We start from the raw sequence: 24,159 nt of genomic DNA on the forward strand, positions 1-24,159 counted from the left end.
TCCACTTTTGTTCTCTGTATACATAGATGATTTTGACTTGGGTATAAGGAACACAATCTCAAAATTTGCTGATGAAACAAAGGTCAGGGGTTTGGCAAACAGTAAGGGGGTCTGTAATAGACTGAAGAAGGACATAGGCAGGTTATCAGAATGGGTAGACAGGTGGCAGAAGCGATTTAATGTGGATAAGTGTGAAGTAATACGTGTTGGAGAAAAAATAAGAAATGGGAATGTACACTCAATGGGAAGAAGCTGAAGGGTGTACAGAAACAGAGACCTAGGCGTTCAAATACATAATTCCCTGAAAATGCAAATGAGAGTAGACAAAGCCATAGAAAAAGGCCAATAGAATTTTGGGTTTTATAAATAGAGGCCAAATTCACATGTCGCACCAGTTATTAAATTCTTGATTGAGAAAAGCATTTTAAGTAGACCTCACCTCAATATGAGCCTTTATCTTAACTAATTCTTGATCAAATGATTATGTTCCTGTGTTGGCAAATTATTCCTGAGCAGCCATTTCAGTTTTCAATAACTAACAAGACACAAATTCTATTTTTCTCACAGCCCTGTAATGCCTTGGTAGTGGCCCAAAGATTTCAAATATTCAATATCTAACAATAGCACTGTTATGTCCTTGATCTTGGGCACCCATGTTACAATGCTATAAAGTAGGATGATAGAAACATCTTCAATATTCACTTTTTTTTATCAAAATGAATGATTGTTATCTTACCAGATCATTTTAGATAACATAAAGTAGCTTTTGCTAGTTCAATATTTCTATGGGTATGTTCACCTCAGTCACTAATTCAGTTGAACGTTTTGCTCAGATTCTTGGTCTTATCAATTCTTTCAAAATGCTGAAGCCTTAAATGTCATTTTATTCTGCAACAGATTATTGACATTTTTTTTCTTCCAACAAACTATTCATTTAATTTTCAGTTTGTATCATCAGAGGTAAATTCTTACCTACTGTATTTACGCTGTTGTTTGAAGTCTGCCTCAGTCTGTGTGAGCAGGTCAGTGAGATCCGTGAATGTTAGATTGTTGATCATTCACTTTCATTGCCATCCACCGTCTCCACCATAATCCTCTCCAAGTACAGGATGAAGTGACAAAAAGAACAAAAACTGGGGGGTGGGGGGCAGGCGGGGAGGTGAACTCAGCTTTGGTCTCAAACCAGCCTGTCACTACTTTGTGCGCCATCGTTGCCGACTGTGCTGATTCATAAAGGTGTTTTATCAAGGTCATTATTTTTCCCAGTGTTCCATATGATCTCAGCACCGTTAACAAGTCGTCATCTCCAGACTAAATTGAAAGCTTTCATGTAACCTATAAAATTACTGTAGACTTTATGACCAATTTCCAGATGTTTCGCAGCAATAATTTTCAGGCTGAATATCTGCTTTGTGATACATTTCCACCAGGAAACCCAACCTTTTCAGGAAGATACAGTTCTGGGGTATTCTTAGAAGGAAGCATAAGGTACTCATGCCAGCTTAAGTTATTGATGAAAAGGGCTGGTGCAATCTTTGAGCTCTCCCTTCTTTGGTGACTTTATCCCCATGTTCAGACGTTGGAATTTCTGTAGCTTTCTGTCAGATACTATTTTTGTGTCTTTTGCAGATTTAAACAGTTAGTAGGCTGCCTTATTCTAGTTTTTGAATTTTATTATGACATTTGCTACTTTTCAGTTAGCATTTGGTGTACCTGATGGAGGTGATGTTATATAATTTCAACCCATCTGTTACTCCTGGATTAAACTGGAAGTTTGTGTTGTAAGTTCCGCAATGTTCTTACACAGCTGGTTTACATTTTCCTTGTCTGTAAGTAGCTCTTTCCTCTTTTTTTCTTTAATTAAGTTTTATTGAGGTTTTAGATTCACAGATAAGTACAACAAAGCAAACTCTTGAGTAGTTAAAGCAAGATCATACTTCCAGTAAAAGTACAGTATTGCACAACTGGGCCTCTTTCCAAAGCCAGATGGGCTACAACTTATGGCTGGTTGTCCACTGTGACAACAATGGCCACTTTCACCACTGTTGTAGGTTTCTCTTGCGTATGGAAACATTGAAGGCTCAGGAGACTAATGCGTGAGTTTCAGTTACTCCCACATGCCACACAGCTGTGGCCGAGGGCTGGTTCTGTTGGTGTGGTTGCATTTTTTCTGAGAACATTATCTTTTACAGCTTGCACTTACTTATTCTTGAAGTGTTGAATCTCATGCTATGTGGTGTTTCACTAGTAGTTTTGGCCTGTGTGATTTCCAAGGAGTCAATGGAGATCAATGAATGTTCGCCTCATTATGTCCTTATAACCTATGTACTGTGCACCTTGATTGTGCTTTTCTCCTTTTCAGTTGGGAGTGAAGCTTCATAGGGTCTGACATTTCAGATCCTGACAACATGACTTGTTTATCACAATTGATGTTGAATTATCATGGTTACTATTTTAGTAGCCTCTGGTTGAGCTAGGATTTCACTGATAAGTATTTCACTTTGCCATTTGGTAAGCTTATGGTGCATGAATTTTATATTCACCATTTCTATAATTTTTTAATATGGCTATTGTATGTAGTCCAGGTTTGCAGCCATAGAGGAGGGATGAGATGACAAGCACTTAGTAGACTTTCAGCTTAATTTAAAGCTTAAAAGCAAACTTATCACATATTTGATTTTTTTAAGTCAGCCAAAGGTGTTGTCAGATTTTCTGATGTGGGATGAAATCTCCTGTTTCTTTAATCCCAATAATTGAAAAGAATGCTTCTCAGGTAGGTGAAGTATTCAACCACATTTAGGTGGTTGATGTTCTAAAGAAGAGAAAGAACTTGCATTTATGTCATGTTTTATCATGTCCTCAGGTCATTTCAAATAGTGAATTACTTTTGGAGTGCAGTCACTGTTCTTATGCAGGCAAACAGCTGTAAATTCATGCACACCAAGGCCCCACAAAATCAGATGAATAGCCAGTTAATTTGTTTTTGGTGATGTCGGTAGAGGGGGTAATGTTGGCTAGGAGAACTGCCTGGTCTGCTTCAAATAGTGATGTGGGAAATTTTATGCCCACTTGAATCAAAGACAGTGCATTGATTTACTGAGGGTAGTTTTCAATTTTTCCACCATTCAATGGGACAAAAATCAGGTGGGTTCGACAATGGGCGGGAGGTGCGCTCCGCCAGGTTACCACCCAGGCAGCAAAGTTGAAAATGATCCCCACTCTCTTATCCGAAAGCCAACACCCTTGGCAATATAGCATTCTCTCAATACTATGGTTTCAACCTAGATGATGTGTTCAAGAGCGAGCGTGGGGCTTGAACGCACAAACCTTCTGACTCAGAGGTGACAGTGCTACCAACTGAGCCATGCTGACATTATTGGCTGATTATCGGTGTTTAAAAAAAAAATGTATTCGCTTATGGGATGTGGGCGTCGCTGGCAAGGCCAGCATTTATTGCCCATCCCTAGTTGCTCTTGAGAAGGTAGTGGTGAGCCGCCTTCTTGAACCGCTGCAGTCCGTGTGGTGAAGGTACTCCCACAGTGCTGTTAGGGAGGGAGTTTCAGGATTTTGACCCAGCGACAATGAAGGATCGGCGACATACTTCTAAGTCAGGATGGTGTGTGACTTGGAGGGGAACTTGGAGGTGGTGGTGTTCCCATGCGCCTGCTGCCCTTGTCCTTCTAGGTGGAAGAGGTCGCGGGTTTGGGAGGTGCTGCCGAAGAAGCCTTGGTGAGTTGCTGCAGAGCATCTTGTGAGGTAAGAGTTCATGTTATTCCAGTTTTTTTCAGGCTGGCGGCCAGATTGTTGTGACCTGGTCAAGAGCTATCTCTATACTAAACCTGATAGGGTATAACTTTTTGGGGGATTGGAACAACCAGAAAATATTGGTTCAGCCAGAAAATCTATTTAGTATCTAATTTGCTCCTCTGCTTCTCCTGATTTGCTCTTGTAAATAGTACATTTTCCAGCCATGGACTATTTTATATGCCACAGGCAACTTTATATAAGAAAAACATTTTCTCAAGCAACTTATGTTTTGTTCAAAATTGAATAATGGATATGACATGATTTCATTTTTGAAATGGTTATTTTATGACATTTACTTCACTCTATAGGGAGAGCAGTAAAAAGCCCCACCACAAGAAATCCTAACCAGTTCTCTTCGGTAAGGTGGCAAGTTTCAAATAGGTCAAAGGCCACAATGGGAGGCATTGGGGGTGATTTTAACTCCGGTGCGGGATGGTGTCGTGTTATCCGAATTTCGTGTTTCCCACACGAATCTAAATGGATGTGGGAGATTGATGCAATTTTAACTGAATTGACCAATTGATTTCCAACGTGTGGGAAGCCTTTGCAAATGCGTTTCTCATGACTGAAAGTCCCCTCCGATGACATCATCATTGCTGCTGCATTTAAGGTCCACAGCAAGCCTTGCTTCTTCTGCAGGCTTCCAAGCTTCTTGACTGTGCAGTGTGAGGGAGCTGCAGCAAATATGACAAGCAGGAGGGCAAGATCAGCTCCTCGCTTTGACGAGGTGGCACTGCAGGCATTAGTGGATGGGGCTAGGGCCAACAGGGAGGTGCTCTTCCCTTCCTCAGGGAGGAAGAGGCCTCCCACTCAGACCAAGGCAGTGTGGATGCAGGTGGCTGAGGAGGTCAACACTTTGGGAGTCACCTGCAGAACCTGGATACAGTGCAGGAAAAGATTTCATGACCTTCAGCGCACTGGAAAAGTGAGTATGGATTTCCCATCACCCTCAATCTGATCCCCATTGCCTTTCCTCACCAGCACTCAGCTTTAGCAATCTCTTCCTTCACATCCCACTTGACACTGACATCCATGCGCCCTTACCCATTCCCTCTCTCTCTATGCTCACATTCACATAACTATTCGACCATGCAGCCCTCACACTCCCTATCACTCTGATGCTTTGAACACAACTGACAACACACAGGGAGGGCTCTTGGTCTTGTAACCTCACTCCATCTTTGTCTCCTTCTAAATATCTATGCTATGCAATCTTTACACTCACTCCTTCATTCTCACTCAACCTCCACTTGTCTCCCTCATTGCAGGAAAAGAGAGCTCACAACAAAAGAGAGCGAGCCAGGACAGGAGGAGGGACAGCCTCAATAGCCCACCTGACCCCCTGGGAGGAGACCGTCCTGGAAATTATGGGAATAGAGGATGATTCGCGCGTGGGGACGGACAGACGGGTGTAACACAGCAAGCTGGTGACAGAAAAGTTTCCCATCTCTCTCTTTGACATTGCATGAGTCGCTGATAATGATTGTGAAGCTGTAACAGATGGACTTATGAGCATCTGCAAAAAGCTATGTGCATGTAGCCTTTGCATCACATCTCTGACTCTTTCCTTTACTCCCCCACAGGACCATCACAAGCATCCATCCCCCATAGCCAGGAAGAAGAGGCTGAGCAGCCAGACTCCTCAGAGGAAGCTGCAACCTCTGAGGGCGCAGCGTCAACAGAATTCAGCACACCTAGCACCAGCGCAGACACTCCCACCTCGGTGGGACTTTCGGGACATAGAGTAGTGTTGTCACCTGGTGTATCACAGCTCACAAGTGAGCATCAGCAGATTGTGGAGACAGGGACAGCAGTGGAGAGTCCTAGTCAGAGGGCGCCGGACTCTGCCAGCTCGGCTCAGCAGCATGTCGACCCTCTGCCTCTGGGTCCATCCATAAGATCAGAGGTGATGGAACTCCAGGCACAGATGCAGGAGTCTCTGGCAGGTTTTGTCTCTAGGGTCGCTGCGAGTGTGGAGCGAATGGAAGAGTCCATAGTGAACCTGAGCAGAGCCTTTGTGGAGTCATTGGAGCATGAACGCATCACCATGGAAAGGATGGCAACCTCCGTGGAAAGGATGGCTACCGTAAAGGAGAAGATGGCTACGGTCATGGAGGAGCTTAGTCGCCAGGATATGGAAAACATGTTCATTGTTCAGAATAGAATGACATCTCTTGAGGAGCGATGGGCATCTATTGAACAGAGAAACCAGACCTTCATGGAGGTCCTTCTGAGTAGGACTGCCATTGCAGATACAGGTCCCCATGGCCCCCCTGATGTGCAGCAAGGTGCTCTCCAGCCACTTCCAGGCGCTGGCCCCTTCTGGCCTGTGCAGCTTCAGGTGGGTGAGCAGCAGCCTGGCGCTCCTGCTGCTGCTGCTGCTGCTGATGCTGCTGTTGTTCCTGGTTCTGCTGCTGCCGCGGCTGGCACTCGAGCTCCTCTAATGCCCAGATGGGAAGGAAAAAAATGGCTCCCATGCTTCTGGTATATGCCTCCGTTGAGGAAGCACTGAGTGAAGGTGGCGAGAGGGGTTTCCCAGGAGGTCACACTGGAGATGGGTGTGAGGCTCCAACCTTCCACAGGTGTGGTTAAGCCTTCTAAAAGTTGCCCCAGACCTGAGACCACTAAGTCCTGCCACCTGCAAATGATGGCTGATCAAATCTCCTCTTTAATGGTTGACCTGCAGTTGATAGTCAGCAATCCAATAGTGCTCCCGTCAGGTTTCACATTCGTGTTTCCCACCAGGCATGTTTTACGTGGGGAAAGGGTTAAATTTGCAAGAGCCTGTTAAAATAGGATTATAGAGGCCATTTAGTGGTTATGAAGGGCCTTAAAGACCAGTCCCGCCTGTTGGATGCGGGACGGAGTTGGGACCATCAGACACGCCTGAGTTAAAATTGCTCGGAGTCAGGAACCAGGCGGGGGTTGGGGGGTCCCACCTGTCTGCCTGCCAGTTTTTGCGATTTTTACCCCCCGCACGCCTCCAAGCCCGACTCCACGGCTCAATAAAAATCGAGCACATTAGTAATAAAATAGTTCATGAGAAAATCAGATCAAGAATATTTAGATAGCCTCTGAGTTCACTTAGTTGATATAATTATTATGTTGATGTACCTGCTGTGGTCTAATGGAACCACCTGCTGGCTGTAGTGCTAAGTCAAAGAGATCAAGAGGTCCTACGTTTGATTCCAATCTGTGCTGGTCTCCGCTGGACTGGCAGTTGTCTTCAGCACTCTCGGGCTAGGAAGGGGAGCAATTAACCAGGATTTACAATCCTAAATATTATCTAGTGATTCTTGCTGGAAAGTGGATTCTTGTGGACTTTTAGTGAAGTCATGATTGAGTACTACATTCTTGCTCTTTTTGGTTAACTAACCTGTCAGCACTCAGTCAGGGGCAGACTTGCTCCCACAAAAGGGTGCAGGATTCTTGGAAAAAGGAAGGGTGCTGATAATATAGTGCTGTGTAACCATTCACGGGGACACTTGGGAAATATGGTCAGTCTGGCCTGCAATCAGTCAAACAGCCTGCTAGGCTCAGATACTTGGGCGAGTCACTAGAAGGTTGCCAGAACCTTCAAGAGACAAGGGGAGAAGATTGTGGGGAAATTAATCATGTTCAGTTTGCATAAAGCAATTATTGCTTTCTCTTGTACAGTGCTTGTTCCTCCAAGTGTTATCTCGGTCGTCTTTGTCTGTAATTGTCTTTAATCTACTTTCTGATGGGTACACCTTTTCCTATCTCTGTTAACCCCCACCCCCACCAACTCTCTGTTCCTCTATCTGGCCTCTTGTGCACCCCCTCCACCTTCACCCCACTATTGGTGGGAGTGCCTTCAGCCACCTAGTCCCCATGCTCTGGAATTACTCTCTAAGCCCCCCCACCCCACTCCTTCACCACCCTTTCCCCCTTCAATGACTCTCCTTAAAGCCTATCTCTTGGACCAAGCTTTTGGTTGCGCCTCATAATATTTTCTTTTTTGATTACACCTCTGAAGTGCCATGGAATGTTTTTCCACACTAAAAATGCCATATCAATGCAGAGGAAATTGGTTTTTAAGAGGGTTTTGAAGGAAGAGATAGTAAGGTTTTTAGAACACGATGGGCCGTATTTTCCGATCGGAGGCTTCCTGCGTGCGGAGGCCTCCGATTTGGAAAAAATCTACAGACTTACCTGAGGGCTCCCGAGGTCCGGACACTTCCGCTCCTGGGCCTCTCCAAACTCCAAGTGTGCAGGGCCCACATATCCCAGAGGTGCATGTAGTTCGCAAACATCCCTGGGATCACGTGGGCCATAAGAAGCCAATCAAAGAAGGGAATCTCCTGTCAAATATATAAATGGAGATCACCCCAAAAACATTGTAAAACATTAAATACATTTTTTTTAAATCCCATTTTTAAAATTAGTTGAAATTACAATAAATTAAATATTTTAAACAAAAATTAAATTTTTTGAAAAAAGAATTACAGTTTTTATGAGGCTAAAAATAAACTTACCCTTTTAAATGTATTTTTAAATGATAAATGAGTGAAAACAAATTTTTTTTTACTTTTTTCAAATCCTATGCTGGTAAAAGCAGGCCTTATGCTTTTACCAGGCGTAAGATTTCTAAGGGTTTTCTGCGGACGGAGGTTCTCCAGAAAGCGGAACTATCCGCCCGCAGAGGCCCTTCTCCAGGGCAGGCGTCCGATCTGCCAAGAGCATTCTTGACAGATCAGAAATGCCGGTTTTCAGCGCATGCGCTTGGCACGCCTGAAGCCGGGATTTCCGATGTCCCTACGAGTGTGTACACAGTGCGTACACATCCATAGGCATCGGAATATACAGCCCAATATAAAGACTGAAGGACTTGCTTCCAGTGTTGGAGTAGAAGAAGCAGGGAGTGAACAGTCAGAGAAATGGAGGAGATGGACTGGGACATATAGCTGGAGAAGATTGCTTGGTATGGTTGAATGAGACAAGGAGGATTTTGAACAGGATGAGGACCTTGAAATCAATACACTGAGACATACGGAGTCAATGGAACTAGGCAAGGGTGTTGTTTGATGGATTTGTGAGACTTTGTGGAAGAGTGAACTTGGGTTGCAGAGAATTAATTAACTGAAGTTTGTGAAGAGTGGAGGTCAGGGAGGAAATCATTCATGAAGTCAATCCTTGAGATAATGAAATAAAAACAGAAAATGCTGGAAATACTCACTAGCAGTCAGGCAGCATCTGTGGTGCGAGAAACAGAGTTATCGTTTCAGGCCTGTGACCTTTCGTCAGAACAGAAAAAAGTTAGAGATGTAACAGATTTTAACCAGGTGCAGAGGCAGCAAAACGGGAAGAGGGGAGGAAAGAACTAAAGGGACGGTCTGTGATAGGGTGGAAGGCGGGAGTGATTAATTGCTGCAAATGGTGATGGCAGAATCATCAACAGCTGCCATCTGAAAAAATAGGGGCAGAGGTTATAGTCTGAAATTGTTGAACTTGATGTTGAGTCCGGAAGACTGTAAAGTGCCTAATCGAAAGATGAGATGCTGTTCCTCGAGCTTACGTTGAGCTTCATTGGAACAGTGTAAGAGACCAAGGACAGAGAGGTCAGAGTGGGAGTGGAGCGGTGAATTAAAGTGGCAGGCGACCGGAAGCTCAGGGTCACCCTTACGGACTGAAAGGGGGTGTTCCGCAAAGCGGTCACCCAATCTGCGTTTAGTCTCCCCAATGTAGAGGAGACAGCATCATAAGCAGCGAATACAGTATACTAAATTGCAAGAAGTACAAGTAAATCGCTGTTTCACCTGGAAGGAGTGTTTGGGGCCCTGGACAGTGGGAAGGGTGGAGGTAAAAGGGCATGTGTTGCACCTCCTGCGCTTGCACGGAAAGGTGCCGGGCAAAGGGGGCGGGGTGCTGGGGGTGATAGAGGAGTGGACCAGGGTGTCTCGGAAGGAGCGATCCCTTCAGAATGCTGAAAGGGGAGGTGAGGGGAAGATGTGTTTGGTGGTGGGATCACACTGGAGGTGGCGGAAATAGCAGAGGATGATCCGTTGAATGTGGAGGCTGGTGGGGTGAAAGGTGATGACAAGGGGAAACCTATTGTGGTTCTGGGAGGGAGGGGAGGGGTGAGGGCAGAAGTGCGGGAAATCGAACAGACACGGTCAAGGGCCATGTCAACCATGGTAGAGGAGAATCCTTCTTGAGGAAAAATGAAGACATATCAGAAACACTGGCATGGAAGGTGGCATCGTCAGAACAGATGCGGCGGAGATGGAGAAACTGGGAGAATGGAATAGAGTCCTTACAGGAAGCGGGGTGGGAGGAAGTGCAGTCTAGGTAGCTTTGGGAGTCAGTGGGCTTATAGTGGATGTTTGTCGATCGCCTATCCCCAGAAATGGAGACAGAGAAGACGAGGAAGGGAAGGGAAGAGTCAGAGATGGACCATGTGAAGGTGAGGGTAGGGTGGAAATTGAGATAATGAAGGTGTGGATGTGGGAGAGAGCTCAGGGGTGCAAGTGTACAATGTTCTAGAGATGGAAAATACAATCTTGATGGCTGACCAGATGTGGGGTAAAAAGGCCCACCACGGGATTGAGCAAAGTACTGACGTTGTGCATCACCTGGTTCAGCTGAGCTGGCAGCTAGGAGATTAAATGGAGCTGGAGCCAAAGCATTTAGGTGCTGGTAAAAATTACAAAACTATGGCTTCGATTTTACTGTCATTGAGTTGCAGGAAATTTTGCTCATTCGTAACTTGATGTCGGACAGGCAGTCGAATAGTACCTGAATAGCCACAGCAATGATGGTTGTGATTTGGGTGTCATCACCATTAGTTTGAACTTCATAACAGCTTTGGTTCCACCCTTGTAGTATATCCGAAATTCCTTATGATTTAATGTAGATTTGATGCTTGGGTAGCAGTGAACATCTGTGCTACACATCTCTTCACTGTGTCTCACTGTTGTGTTAGTGGACCAAAGCCCTGGCACATTCCAATACTGATATTAAATATATTTATGACTTTCAGCAGAGACATTTCTTAATTTTATGTTGCATGGGGCTTTATGAAATTCCTTTCCTGGATTGTGTTTCTAAAGCAGGTGATGAACCTTTTCTATGCTTCTTGTACAATTTTAAGGCAAGGACACTTAGGGGGAGAAATTCGGTATAGCCCTGTTTGGGCGCCATTAGCGGCCGTGCGCAAAGTTTAGCGCCTGGCGCTAATTATCGCCTCCAACGGCAAACTTGGCTTTTATCGCCCCTGGAGGTGATTGGAGCGCTAAATCAGGCGCTTCACACCTCTCTTAAGGCGCAAAGGCTAAGGAGCGAGGCGCTACCTCAGAGCGCTGGCGAAGCTCATGTGATGTCAGTCAGCAATGGAACACAGACACACTGGCGCCGGCCAGTTCTTAAAGGGGAGTTCTGACAAATGGTCATCGACCTGAAACGTAAAATCTGTTTCTCTCTTCACAGATGCTGCTTGGCCTGCTGAGTTTCTCCAGCATTTTCTGTTTTTATCTTAAAGGGGAGGGTTTAACTTGCTCTCCATCCACATCCTGCTCATTGCAGCCTTGAATCTCAGCCTGGAGAGACCTGTACATCAAATCTGCTGGAAAGAACAATGGAGAGACCCAGGGAAAGAGCTCAGAGTGCAGCCCCCACAGTCTCTTCTAAATAGATACAAGGAAGGGCAAATCAAAATGAACCTGCAAAGTGCTGCTCAGTATGCAAAACTCCTTCACACAGTGTTGAATCTCTTCAGAAGTCTCTCTCTCTCTCTCTTTCAGAATGCGTGGTGCAAAAATGTCACCAACAAAAAAAGGCAGGAAGCGGTCGCCTTTAAATAGCGCTCCCCCAGTCCCTTCCTGACTGCAGAATGCTCCCCTCAACCTGTCGTTGCTAGCGGCAGGCGGTAAGGCAGGGGGCGCCACTCAATATCCGGTCCGAGGCGCTACCCGGGCGGAATTTGCACTCAAATTGGTGTGGTAATAATAGCTGCTTTTGCTTTTCAGACACTCTGGAATATTCCAGCAAAGAATAATAAAGTAATACAAGAGAAGACATTGGAGTGTAATTGCTACAGTGTGCTTACTCCCATCAGGGGGAGATCTCGTACTCAGTTAACAATGTGCAAGTACCTGTACCATGCATATCAAGGAATTCTGATTTGTCCTGGCCAACATTCCTCCCTCAACCAATACGACCAAAAAACACAGAGCAGCCATTTATCTCATTGCTTTTTAAGAACATAAGAACATAGGAAATAAAAGCAGGAGTAGGCCACTCGGCCCCTCGAGCCTGCGCTGCCATTCAATAAGATCATGGCTGATCTTCTACCTCAACTACACCTTCCCCCGCCGATCTCCATATCCCTTGATTCCCTTAGTATCCAAAAACCTATCGATCTCTGTTTTGAACATACTCAATGACTGAGCCTCCACAGCTCTCTGAGGTAGAGAATTCTTGTGCACCTTGCTGGCAGAGAATGGCTGCTGCTTTTGCCTACATAACAGTCACTGAACTTCCAAAGTAATTCATCGTGTGAGTAGGTTGAGACATTTCAACATGATAAAGAGTGACATGTAACTTATTAAACTATTGGCTCTAAGTTGCCACGTGGGGGAAGAATTATGGGAAATACCTCTCATCTTGTCTTAGTTACAGTAAGTAGGCAGGATTTAATCTAACAGATGGTCATGACATCATATAACAACATGGGCATGTTTCCTGATTCTGCCTTGCCTTGCCTTACCTTACTTTACGTTAGCTTGTTCAATTTCAACGAAACTCCTCTGAACTCCGCTGAACCCTTTGTCTGACTGATGCGTTTTACCTCGAGTTATTTTGCTTTGCAGGACTCAGAGCGTTCATGACTGGGACAAACGGTACTTGGAGACCTGGATATTTGGATGGTTAGTAAAATGTAAGTCTAATCTAGAGTAGCCTGCGCTGGTGAAAAAAAAATGAAGTGAAGCAGCACTTAACCACAGTGATCCAATTACTTCAGGTGTGATGTAATGTCAACCAGCTGGCAAGTTCATACTATCAATTTTTTTTCTTCGTTTCTGGAAGAAAAATTAGGCAACATGTAAAAAGCTGGCTGCCAGATGTTCCTGAGTAATAAAGAAAGTGAGGGGTGAAGTAAGTGTTTGACAAGAATACACAGGGAGAAGTTTAATCATGAATTAAATGTTCCGTGACACAATTATTGTGTCTTTGTTAGTGTGCCTATATGTTTAAATAGATAAACATGTATTGTTATTGAACGCCCTTAAAACACAACATTAGTGCTGACAGCTGTTGTTGATTTCGTTAATGAGGGGGGCGGGGAGGGGAGAACTTTTTTTTAAAAAGCACCATTTCCAAAGCTGTTTCTGGACATTAGTTCTGGGTAGGCTGTTTTGTTCCCAATCATTGAATTTTCAAAGCTTTGAATTTCCCTCTTATTTTGATTTGTATTATACTTGCAATTCCTGGGTTGTACGTCCTCTAGGTCACTATTCAATAAGGGAAAGGATGGAAGAGACAAATCGGCCTAATGGGCACGGCTTCTAATAATATCACCACAAAAGGCTGAGGTAAAAATAATTTATTATTTCTCAGTGATCCTAGTTTTACAGTTAAAAGATAGGTAGGGCTAGATTTTCAGTATAGACAGTTTTGGGGCGCTAACCTTAGCGCCCGCCCGAAGTTAGCGCCCGCCCCAAAGTAGCGCCCCGTTGCCGGAAATTCAGTGGCTTCGCCCTAAGAGGTTGGTGGAGCGCTAAAAGAGGCGTTCCACTACTATCTTTAGGCGCTAAGCCGGCGGTGCAGAGCGCAACACCCGAGCTCGGGCGCAGCGCATGGCAGACACTCTGGTGCCAGTGAGCTCTTAAAGGGGAAGGGTGCATGTGTTTTTTTCAAAGGCAGAGTCTGGGGGGGAAACGAGGAGGAGGAGGAGGAGGAGGAGGAGGAGGAGGAGGTGGTGGCCGGAAACATAAATACACCGTTCACAACAACACACTGGATCCTTCCACACAACACATGCAGACTGCCTTTTATAGTGCAGGAGGAGTGCCCTTTAATTTGCGCTCCCCAGGGTGTGTTGCGTTCCATTTTACAAACGCTCTGGACGCCAGCCGCACAATGGGGCGGTCCGACTGAAGTTTGGATTCGGGGCGGCCAAAGGGCGTTGCACGAGGATGTGACGTCATTTTCTGCGCGCGCATCCGGGCGGCCGCTAAACTTTGCGCCGGCGCTAACAGGCAACTTAATTTGGGGCGGGGCGCAAACTGCGCTGCGCCCGGGCGCTACACGCATAGCGCCCGAAAATCACTTCTCTTAAGGCGCTAACTGCTGGCGCAACCAATTGAAAATCTAGCCCGTAATCTTTAAGTAAGTATGGTCTCAAATTGGGTCCTTAATGACACTGAATTGAAATGTGTTTTGTTAAGTGTCTTTAGTCTGCAATTGTTTTAAAATCACACTTCCTGCCGCACACCCCTAAACAATTATTTGTTGCATTCGAACCAGAAAACACTCACCCATGGGGTGCAGAGTCTGAACCTCAATTCCCATCAGGCTCCCCTCACTCTATCAAGACTCCCATGTGCCATCTTTAGTGTCTGCAGCTGACGCCTGCTCATCGACCTCATGGCTCTGAAGGAGATTATTTTTTGTTCATCGCTTTTCAATACTAATGGAGTCTTTTTGCCTAATTTTTAGCTGGAATGTAAATTTGTAAGGAAATCTGCGGGACCAGTTGTTTTGTTAATTCCTTGTGAGGATTGCATTTTTAATCTTTGAAACGGATCCTCTCGAACCTCCTCTGGGTCTCCGCTGCAACAATCCCAGTCAGTCTCAGGGACTTCCAGATCAGTATTCTTCTGCTCGCTCTTGTGTCAGAATCCCCAAGATAAGCAACAGAGGAAAATATTTTGTCATAATACTGCCAACATTTTAAAGGGGATTGAAGCCAACTTATGAAATAAGAGACTGTTTGAAATTGTGAAAATGATCCCTCTTACATTCAGACACCTATGAACACAAAGACTGCAGCTGTTGTGAGTTCCTGACAAGACTTTTCAGGACCATAGGGGGAGAAATTCCCCATGAGGGCCATTTGGGGCGCGAAGTCAAAAATGTTTGAAAAGTTAGCGCCAGGCGTCAGGCGCTAACCTTTTCAAACATTTGAGAAATTCCCATTTTTTGCTCTAAACCAATCACTTGCCTCTCGGGGCGCAAGAGGCGGGGAATGTCCTGATCCGGGGCGGTGTGCTCCGCAGTGCCACGCGTGGCCACGAGAGGCGCTGCGGCATTGCCGGGGCTTTTCCCTCAATTAAAGGGAAGGGCTCCCCGCTGTGAGCCCTGTATTTTTTTGGGGCATCTGCTGGAGCTCCGGGGTGCAGGAGTGCCATGCGATCGGCCCAGCCCTCAAGCTGAGGGCCGGGCTGACCGATCACGGCACTCAGCCCGCGTCCGGTGCTCAGAAATTTCTTTTTTAAAAACATCGCCAACTTTTTTCATGTCGGCCGGCCACCGCGCCTTTAAATGGTGCCCCGCGAGCAGCCGGGCTCTCTGTTTGCGACTCCTGCAGCAGTCGGAATCACCGCCCGGCGCTGCTGCAAAGGGGAATTTTTCTCCCGGAGCGCTGCGCCCGGAGATGACATCATGAACTCCGGGCGTAGAAGATCGGGGCGATACCCAGTAGCGCCGCTGCTAACCTCCCGTGGAATTTCGCGGGAGGTGCGGTTATCGCCTCGGGGTGGCGGGGGGAGCGAAAAGCCATTTGCGCCACGTTAGTGCTTCCCACAGGAGGCACAAACGAGGGGAATTTTGCCCCCATAATGTTTATTGAATGAGGGGTCTTTACTGGATGTTCAACCACGTGAAAGAAACTGAGGCAGGTGAGCAAGTATTTAAATATACAGAATGCAGGAGATTGCACTTCAGGGAGTTGGCCCGTCAAACCTAGGTCTGCTTACATGGCTGTGAATCTTGCTGAATGAGGGAATATACTCTATGCTTATAAACATGTTCATATTGTCTGCACTTCAGCATGGTGAGATACAAAAAAATGACCCCCCCCCAGCAAGTCAGTCAGCAACTGAAAGGGAAACGTAGATTCATGTTTTGGCCAGGACACTTCATGAGCCCTCCATGCTACAGGAAACTCTTTTTTTATCCGGCACCGACGGGACCGGCGTGGTGCCGGTTTATCAAAAAGTCCGGATTACAGAGAGGTATAGTAAAAGTTACTAGAGCCCTGTACACGGCCACAGATCCAGGCATCCCTGTTGCATAGCAACAGGTGCAGTAACCCCGGCCACAGATCCAGGCGTCCCTGTTGCATAGCAACAGGTGTAGGAATGGCCACAGCCACAGATCCAGCAATGGCCACTAATATGAAGTAAAACTTACCTGAACCTAATCCTGCATTTTGCCGGTTAACAGAGATTTCCGGTTATTTAGGTGCTGGTAAATCGAGAGTTTCCTGTATTTTTATTTCAGATTTCCAGTGCTTAAGGTTTTTTTTTAGCCAACTTAGCTATTTTGATTGGTTTGACAACACCCTGCCTCTGCAACAATGATTTAAGAGGCTGACAATGGTGCATATATTTTTTAATTAAGAAGATAATGTTGAGTAGCACTGGGAAAACACTATTAAATTACGACAATGGTGATTTTCAAATTCTACACGGATTGCTTTCCTGACGTTCATTTCCACCAGGTGACAGAAGGAGGCCTGTGTTTCATGACTTTCTCACCATCGATTCCACTAGTTACAGTCGAAGAGGCTCACCAAGTTTACCCAGTTCGTAGCTTACCCATACAAGCCAACAAGATTTCCGATTCAACCTCCAATTTGGGGTTAGTCAGTGTATTAGCAGGGGCACTACAATTAGGTTAACAAATGGAAAATCAGCCAGAATTCCTCTCCTCATCACTATGCAGAACTCCTGCATAAATAAGTGCACATCTGTGGACATCACAGTGATTACAGGATCAAGCTCAGTTGAGATATTGAACAGCCTCCTGCCATTCTTTATTGAGACATACACATCAGTCGGATGAGGTACCAAAGGGTATCTGGTGCTCATGGATCTGTACCCTAGTGAAGAGCTGAACCATTGGGAGAACAAATAAGAAAATCACTGAGGTGAAAAGAATAGTTATAATTGAGTTTAGTTGCATAAACATTCCACCTAGATAAAAGAAAAATGAGTTCTGTTTGGCTGAACAACCAGTTTACAATCGGAAAGCATCATCAGTAGCAGAATCTCTGCCCATTTTCAACTTGGACTTTCCCATCCCATTTTTGCTGAAAGGAACTTCAGTCAAGGCAAATAAGAATAAAAAAAGGAATGTGCATTCGTAGGCATTTTTGAAAAAAAAAATTGTCTTAAAGTGGAGTGTTTTAAAATCGAGGCGCTGCTGGACCGGGAACAAATGCATATCAGCAAACACGGGGTGATGGGTGAATGAGGCTTGGTGAGAGCTAGGATTCAGGCAGCAGAGTTTTGGATGAGCTAAAGTTTATAGAGGGTGGCCAGGAGAGATTTGTAATAGTCGAGTCTGAAGGTAATGAGCATGGATCAGGGTTTCAGCAGCAGATGGGCTGAGGCAGGGGCCGGGATGGGCGATATTACAGAGGTAGAAGTAGGCCGTCTTGTTGATCGAGAGGATATGGATATGGATGGGGTTGGAATAGGACAAGAGGGACACCGAGGTTGTGAGTAGTCTGGTTCGGCCTCATCAGTGGCAATGGAGAATGATGGAATTGATGGCTAGGGAACGGAGCTTGTGGCGGGGGGCGAAGACAGTGGTTTCGGTCTTCCCAATATTTGATTGGAGGGAATGTCTGCTTATCCAGTGCTGGTTGTTGGACAAGCAGCGTGACAAATCAAAGGCAGTGGAGGGGTTGAGAGAGGTGGTGGTGAAGGGGAGATGGGTGTCAGCTTACATGTGGAACCTGGTGTTGTGACTTCGGATGATGTCATCGAGGGGAAGTGTATAGATGAAAAGTAGGAGGGGACCAAGGGTAGATCCTTGGGGGACTCCATGGGTAATGGTGCGGGAGCGGGAAGAGAAACCATTGCAGGAGTTTCTCTGGCTACAACGGAACAGGTAAGAATGGAACTGGGCGAGAGCAGTCCCACTCGGCTGGACAACGGGGGAGAGGCGTTGGAGGAGGATGGCATTCCCCATTTTTATTGCATAATTAGAAGATGACTATCAGAAGCACAGGGAAAGAGTTAGCCAAAGAGCCACCAATAAACTGTTCTTGCTTGGCTCCTTATGGTTACAGAGCAGTATTGGCAGAAGCCCAGTGGCAAGTTGTGCACATTTTACCCCCCTCTCCCATGACTGAATGATGCACACTACATATGAGAAAAGGATAGGAAAAATATAAACTAGAATAAATATTTTTTTATATAGAGAGAGAACAGTTAAACCGCAAATGAATGTTCTGGAGAAGCTAAAAAGATCCCTTCAATTCATTTGTAATGTCTGTGTGTCAATTCCAGTTCACACTGGAATAGGTTGTTGAAGTTGCTAAGCTCTCAACCAAAATAGATCCTGCTTTTCTGAGGTGTGCTTAGCCTGTTATTCCAAAATAATTATAATCATGTGAATACGTTGTTTTGAATTAAATTTGTATATAATTGCTTTTCCACACTGACTCAAGTTTTTAAACATTGACTTTTTTTGGTGAGCTGGTGGAGGGGAACAGACTACCACATAATCTGTTTTGTGTTACATCCCATCACCTTTTAATCACTACCTTTCAGTCTCTTCCACTGATTTTGCCTTTAGTCGTTGCAAAGTTTGAAATGGGTGAAACAAAATGTAGGAAAAGCCACAAAATGTAGGAAAAGCCACAAAATGTAGGAAAAGCCACAAAATGTAGGAAAAGCCACTTGTTGCAATAATGTTTGGATGGATACTAAGTGCCCGTAGAGTATTCCTGCTGTGAATAAAGGAAGAGGGAGGGAGGGAGGTGGGGGTCCCTGTAAAATAACAAACTTCAGCACAATTTGCCACATGACATCATCTGCAGAACTGCCAACTGTTTGGCTTTGAAATTCTGCAACAAAAGGTTGCTTATTCACTTCAATTATTCTTAACAGATTCTAATCATGGGTCAGCTCTACAAAGGTAGAACTGCTTCAAGTTGGAAAGATAAGCAATACAGTGGTCATTGTTCAAGTTAAATCCTTGTGACTTTTCCAATGTTCTTTTTTTTTCTTTACATCATCCTTGTGTAATGTTCAGTGCAAAAGTAGACAAAATAATGTACTTTAAATTACTGCCCATTGAAAGCTGCCAGAGCACAATTGGGTGCAATTAAAGGTTAATGCGCCGTTGCCAGTCCCATTCAGCTTCAAAGCTGTAAAATTCACCATATGGATCTTGAAATTATTATTTCTTTTACTAAAAATACAGCGGGTCCTGACAAATATCACAGTGAAGTCATCGTAAAAAAATTATAGTGAGAATGATTTCACTGTAGCAACTAGTTAAATCAGATATCTAACCAATTAAATGAAATACAGTATTCTACCATTGGCTGCCCCCCCTTAAATAAATCAATTATTTGGGGAACATTTATTTGCATGAAATGTAAAGTCATTTTACACCCAGAGCCCACCTCAAACATAGAGATACCTGAAGGTAGATTATCCAATGTTTACTCCCAAGTCATTAGAAATGGGTGCAGAGCTCACCTGAAGGATTCAATTTTGCCAGCGCTCAGGGTGTGGGTTTGGAGGCGGGTCTGCTGTCAAAATCACAAAGATTGACAGCGGGTCGATATCCCGCTGTAAACCCACCTCCTTGTCAGTTTCCCAAGTGCCAGGTCTGTCATCCCTGAACAGACCCGACACCAAGTGGCAGGTCAGTCGATTTAGATAGGTAAAAGCTTATTAAAAGGTAGTTAAGAACCATTTTCCCATGTACTTACCATTTTACCAGGTTTTCAATGAGGCTATCACTTCAGGTAAGTGTGTCGGGTTCGCAGTGACTGGATTGCTGTGAATAGGTGAAAGCTGCAAAAGTGGTATAAAATCTACCATTTCACAGCTGTTCACTTCCCATCTTAGAAGCTGGAGCATTAATGATTTGGAACCCACTTTTGAGCTTTATGCATTTTTGAAGTGTTTGGAGTAATCTCTCTATCCACTGTCACCTCCTTGGAACAACCTATCTCAACATTGGCAGATTACTTCTGTCATCTCAACTTCACCTACCATCTATTCCAGCAGCATCGGTGCCCTTGAAAAAATCTCACCTTGATCCTCAGAATCCTAACACGATCAGCCCCAACACCAGCATCACCGGGCACACCAGCAGCACCAACATCCACACCAGCCTTCTCCGCAATCAACTGATGCTGCACTGGACACAGGGCATCATCACCTGTGCACATTGCTGCCCGGGACGCCAGCGATGGACTCACCATGTCCAGATTTGCTTCACTTAACACTGTACACATTGGCTGTCACAAGATGCACCAGCTTGGTACCACCCCACACCAGCACCATAAAGCATCCCTACCATGTCCAAGCCATTCCTTTCACACTCATCACCATTGTGGGAGGGTGGGGGGGGGGGAACGTTATGTCTCACCATTCACTGGAACCCACTAAGACACTTTCAAAGGTGCACACAAATCTGCACAAGAAGGCAAAGTGGTGACAATAAGGATTTCAATGCTTGACAGCACATTAACAGAAAGTTTAGATGAACATTGGCTAAAACACCCAAGTGCTTACCCTTGTATGTTGTTAGTTGGTATGATTGAACCAGGATGAGGGTGAGTGTGAGGGGTGACTAGTGAGATGGGGAAGTGATAATGTAGATAGAGAGGGCTGGGTGGAGGTGCAAGGTAAGTTGGTGTGAGTAAGGATGTGCAGGAGTAGGGTAGGGAAGGCAGAGTGATGGGGATGTGATGAGTGGAACAGCAGGATGAGGTTGAGTGTGGCTTTGCGGTAACATTTCATGATCTACTGAGATCTACAGTGATTTGCGCCACTGCAGCCTGGTCCTCCTGACAACATCCCTGCTTGTGCCCTCCTGTGCAATGTGCAACCAGGCTGCGTTGGTCTCCTGGGGAGGTCTCTACCGCCCATTGGAAGGGATGAGAACCTCCCTGCGTGCTGTGACTCCATATAAGGAAGGAGTCATGCGAGAGCCTGGGTGCAGCCGTCCACCTCTGTGCAGTGTTTGTCAGTGTTTGCAGCACCTCAACACTGTAGAACACTGACAGCACAACTCTCAAAATGAATGTGGACATGGCCCCTTTAAGGAACCTGGCTGATGACGTGTCATCAGATGATGTCATCAGACCCGCTTCCTTTTAATTGGCCGCGAACCTCGCAGGGTGGGCTTAACAAGCCCAATCAGGGCAAAATCACTTGGAGGAGGCGGAATGAAGATGGGAGCGGAGTTTGAGGTCGCTGTCTACTCATGCCACACCGGACTCGCCACGGCTGGCGAAATCGCAGCTGAAGTGTGCTATTTGAACACAGTTATTGCACTCATTGCCATAAATAGACGTACCTCCAGATGCAGATTTGGAGATGTACTGGTGGGAATGGAAATTGGGGCATAGGTGATAGTTGAAGGAATGCAGACTGTGATGAAATTATTTGGGGTTTTTTTGTTTGGTTCTGTGATTGTCCCTTTCGATCCAGTCACAATACATCAGCCAGCTAAATGTTTCACGTTTTATTTGGTTGTCAGCAAAGCTTGAGCGGGAAGCCAAGCTCCCTCTAAACAAACACAAACTGCACGATTCTCTCAGTTAAAAGCTGGTTATTTTTGAATGCAGTTGACAATTATTCAAATCCTGGAAACCCTGGTAACTTTTTCGGCAATGTTTAAGGAGCTGTAGTTCTTTGAATTTTGGAGTCGGTTTGGAATTCTCAGGAGAATTGCTTCAGCCAACTTCAACGCCTGCAGTGGTTTTCAAAAAATACAAGAAAAGGACACTGTGTGTATTTATTCCACAAAAGAAGCACTTAGCGTTAGATGTTATTGTTTTTCCTTATGGTGATGGGGAGCATAATCCAGCTATAACATTTTGCTTCAAGATGCATGAATCGCCCTGCAGAATATTTTGGTAATGATTAGTTATATTCTAAATGTTGGAAAATCCTGCAGAGGGTTTGGCCATTGCACGACCATGCTCACAAGATAGAGACATCCCAAGAAAAGGCAAGGGTCTGTCCTTTGGCTGCAGGGTTAGAAGAATGGGGGGAATTTTAATCCCCAAAAACTGAATCCCAACCCCAGACCGCTCACGTCTGGTTTTAATGGAGGTGGGACGAGGAGGGAATGGGGGGGGTGGTGTGGCAGGCATCCAATCCGCTCCCAGGAGGTGCATTGTCCATTTAAATATTAGAATGAGGATCCATGCTTATGGTGATCCACCATTTCAAATTTAACTCTTGTTGGCCAGGTTTCCCAGGCCTCGGGGAACCCGCCATCTAAAGGAAGGTGAGGACTGCTGGATCCAGGAGGTAAGTGCCTTTACACTTGCCTGCTGGATCCAGCATCCCTGCCTCGCCAGCCCCCCCACCCTACCCCGCTCCAGCCTCCGATTTTTCCTCCCCCCATCCGCCCCCACCCGGCCCCAATCCTTGCCACCGCTTCTGTAGTGTATGTACCTTGAAGAAGGAACTATATTCTGCAGCCCCTGTATACTGCAGTACCAGTAGTGACCACCCCTGTATATAAGCCTGTGTAGTAACTTTGTATAGTAGTTCCAGTTTTGTCTCCATTCAGTAAACATCTGTTATAACCAACTTCTGCAGTCCGTGTCTCAATTACACATGGACATTACATTGGCGACGAACAGATCCGAACTTACCTACAGTTCTGCACCACCTTATGGGGATCCATCTCTGAAGCGAAGTTATTGGAGGTCGAAGCCAGAAGGAAGAAATCCAAAAAGAAAGGAAAAAGAAAAAAAACAGACAGAGGAAACGGGCGTCGACCGTGGGCAACCGCCCTCTGATTCATCGAATTCGAAGATTTGCAGGAGAGGCTGTCAAAAGCTGGGCTTGGTTCTCCAGTCTATGGTGTTCCAGCTAATCGGGCTGGTGGCAGGTAGTACACTGATCCTTCCTGGGCTGCGGCGGGCTAGAGCTCGATCGGGTGGCTTTTCAACGGGGCCAAGCAGCGTTGTCGGGAAAGAGGAGAGAGAGAGAGAGGGTGGAGCACACAGTGGAGCCGGTGCTACGAAGCCGGGCAGCGTACAGACCCGAGAAGAGGGAGGAAAGTGTCCCATAGGGTCTGCTCTGACGGTGGGAACAGTAATTAAAATAAAGGAAAAAGAAGTTAGAAGCGCAGAAAGCCGCAAGGAGCTGCAGTTGCCACGGGGACCGCGGAGAGCGGCGTTGGCAGCAGCGCGGGGGGGAAGCGCGCGAAGACCAAAGAGCATCGCCATCAAGGCATAAAAACGCCAGCAACAGCGCTGGCAGCAGCGGAAAAGACAGCGCGGGAGGCGCCATCTTAATCCAGCGGGGAAGAAGGCAAAGCGCGGGAGGCGCCATTTTGTTCAATCGGGGAAGAAGGCAAAGCGCGGGAGGCGCCATCTTAGATCTCCAAGATGCCGAAGACTGGCAATATCACTGCCTTCGATAATGAAATAGAAGACTGGACCACATATGTGGAAAGAGTCGAAGTGTATTGCAAGGCAAATGAAGTAGCCGATGAGAAAAAGGCATCGGTACTGCTAAACTTAATGGGCGCAAGAACGTATGGCCTATTGCGGAACCTGATCACTCCAGTCAAACCGATGGGGAAGAGTTTTAACGAAATTGTTGATATCCTACAGGAACACCTAAATCCTACACCGCTGCTGATAGCAGTAAGATTTAAATTCCACAAGAGAAATCAGCATAAAGATGAGAGCAATGCTGATTACCTTACGGAACTACGCAAGCTATCAAAGCACTGCCAGTTCGGAGCATGAATGGCATATACCCTACGGGACAAATTTGTCTGTGGACTCCTGAGTGAAGGAACCCAAAAGAGGTTACTCTCGGAGAAAGAGCTGATGCTAGATAAGGCTTTCAGCGTGGCAGTATCGTATGAAGCAGCAGCAAGGGGAGCTGCGGAAATACAGCATAAGCCACAGGAATACGGCACCCATGAAATGACACGAGGATTTGAAAAATGTTATCGCTGCGGCAGAACAACCCATGACCAGAAGGACTGCTGGTTCAAGGACAAAACATACAGGCAATGCGGAAAGATGGGATACATTGCACGAGTTTGCAGGTCCGGGAAGAAGACTAACGACAATAAAAAGACTACTAAGGAAAAATACAGGAAAGTACGAAAGATGACGGACAGTAGTTCCGAAGACCAGAAGAGCGATAGTGAATCCGG

This window comes from Somniosus microcephalus, chromosome 1 (genome assembly GCF_052327205.1).
Source record: "Somniosus microcephalus isolate GS21.2 chromosome 1, FLI_Smic_1.0, whole genome shotgun sequence".
Taxonomy (NCBI): Eukaryota; Metazoa; Chordata; class Chondrichthyes; order Squaliformes; family Somniosidae; genus Somniosus; species Somniosus microcephalus.